Source organism: Halichoerus grypus, chromosome 2 (genome assembly GCF_964656455.1).
Source record: "Halichoerus grypus chromosome 2, mHalGry1.hap1.1, whole genome shotgun sequence".
In the NCBI taxonomy this organism is placed as follows: Eukaryota; Metazoa; Chordata; class Mammalia; order Carnivora; family Phocidae; genus Halichoerus; species Halichoerus grypus.
In genome coordinates this window covers 149,109,285-149,111,575 of record NC_135713.1, presented here as the reverse complement: position 1 = coordinate 149,111,575, position 2,291 = coordinate 149,109,285, and the positions used below count along the sequence as shown (strand labels likewise).

The 2,291-nt window shown below is 35.8% G+C and overlaps 1 pseudogene across 1 annotated transcript; it reads right to left on the bottom strand.

Annotated features, from left to right (window-relative positions):
- Positions 1-938: 938 nt before the first annotated feature.
- On the bottom strand, positions 939-1,807 carry LOC118552626 (transcription initiation factor IIA subunit 2 pseudogene; annotated as a pseudogene). The gene is made up of 2 exons (XR_013445390.1): positions 1,261-1,807; positions 939-1,016 (listed from the first exon to the last, which is right to left on the bottom strand). The product of XR_013445390.1 is annotated as a transcription initiation factor IIA subunit 2 pseudogene (transcript).
- Positions 1,808-2,291: the final 484 nt, after the last annotated feature.

Sequence of the window (2,291 nt, the reverse complement as noted above, 5' to 3'; positions counted from 1 at the left end):
TGATGGCAATCCAGAGGAAAAATAAAAAGTACTCAAAATGATAAATATGTAGGTTAATGTAAAAGTCTCTATGATTATGTTTCTCTTTTTTTCTCTCACCTTCTTTAAAATACTTAAGATTACATAAAGCAATAATGATAACATTATATCATTGGGCATAAACACATATGCACATCTATCTACTATTTATCAATCTATCCATCATCTATCTATACACACGGAGGAAGGGAGAGTAAGTGGGCTTAAAATGAATAAAACTTCCATATTTTGCTGGAATTAAGTATTGATCTGATGTAAATTGTGATAAATTAAGATGCATATTGCAACCACACAAGCAACCAGTAAGAAACACCAATAGAAAAGAAAGGATTTTAATCCTTTTAAATGGACCACTGGAAAATATTTATTTAATGTAAAAGAAACTGGTAAAGGAGCACAGAGTAACACAAAAGATAGGACATAGAAAATAAATAGCAAAATGACAGACCTGTATAAAGCAATTTAAAATAATATTAAATGAGAGTTCATCAAATACTCCCATTAAAAGGCAGAGATTTTCACCTAAAAAAGCAAAATAAACAGACAAATAAAAGTTGCATTTACAAGAGACATACTTTAAATTAAGACAAAATAGATTAAAATCAAAAGGCTAAAAAATGATACACCCTGCAAATTCTCTTATGGTTAATAAGAGAGCTGAAGTGCTTATAATCAAATAATAGAAAATACAGTATAAAACAACATGTTACTATAAAAAAGAGGAAGATTTTATAATAATAAAAGTTCAATTTATAGCAAAGATATGACAATTTTAAACACATATGCACCTGACAACAGAGCCTCAAAACTCATGAAGCAGAAACTGCCAGAATGAAAGGGAGAAACAGACACTTGAACAATAGCGGCTAGAGATTTAAGTAGCCTTCTCTCTCTTTTTTTTTTTTTTTTTTGAGTTTTAAAATGAGTTTATTCAAGAATGTTCTTAGGAAGGCAACAATGTTTGTTATTAAAAAAAACTTCTGGGGCGCCTGGGTGGCTCAGTTGGTTAAGCGACTGCCTTCGGCTCAGGTCATGATCCTGGAGTCCCTGGATCGAGTCCCACATCGGGCTCCCTGCTCGGCAGGGAGCCTGCTTCTCCCTCTGACCCTCCCCCGTCTCATGTGCTCTCTCTCTCTCTCTCATTCTCTCTGTCTCAAATAAATAAATAAAATCTTTAAAAAAAAAATAAAAAAAAAAAAATAAAAAAAAAATAAAAAAAACTTCTGTTTCTTCATGCTGAAAAGGTAATGTAAGAGGCTAGAGTTATAAGCTTCTTTCTGTTGGAATTCTGATAGTATATATAGCACAGTGTAGTCATTTCTGCGATGCCAGAATAAATTAAAAAAAAAAAGTCTCTTCTATGCTTCTCTTCAAAAAAGCAATGAATAATAACAGAAGATGGCATTTAAAAAAAGCCTTTTTTTTTTTTTTTTTCAATTCATTCTGTAGTGTTGGAGCCAGTATTTTTACCATCACAGGCTACAATTTTCACTTTATCCACTTTAATAAGTTCTGTCACCTCTCTGAATTCAACATCATTCAATACAAAAGTCCACACGTTATCGCAGAATCTGTATGTATTTAGAGAGCCCCTGAAATTGACTCTGTTCCTGACCCTCTGCTCCAATGCTGAATTTATAGCTTTATCAAACTGAAGTAGAACTTGAAGGGCAAGTTGGGGGGTGATCTGTTGAGACTGTATGAGCTCATCAAGGCTCTCCTGGAGACTGTTTCCCAAAGTGGTATTTCTGTATAACTAATATGCCATGGCTTAGGAGGAAGAAATTGTTTTTCTTATTCAGGCTTGCATTGATGTCCTGTGGGGAAGGCGCTTCCCGCCGCGGAGCGGACAGAAGCGGAGGAGCTAGCTGCCCAGCAGGAAGCACCTACTTCCCGACCTAAGTAGCCTTCTCTTAATACTGGACAGAATAACTAGAAAACAATCAGCAAGAATATAAAATTAGCACACACCATCAAGCAACTTGACAAATCTGAAATCAGTAAGTGTGCTTACTGTGTCTTCTCAGATTCTAGATTGTTCTATCTGGTATGCACTCCGCACAGAGCCCGTTGTATTACCCACATTTTCTTATCTTGTGTAATTTTCATGCTCTGGCACTTATGTCCTCTCTGACTGGGGGAAAGACTATCCCTACCCAGGCTAGCAAAGCCTCAGAGAGAGCAAAGGGCTCTTCTTTCATAAGCAAATTATCCAATGCAGGGCCCACCACCAGCCATCTTCGATTCTCACA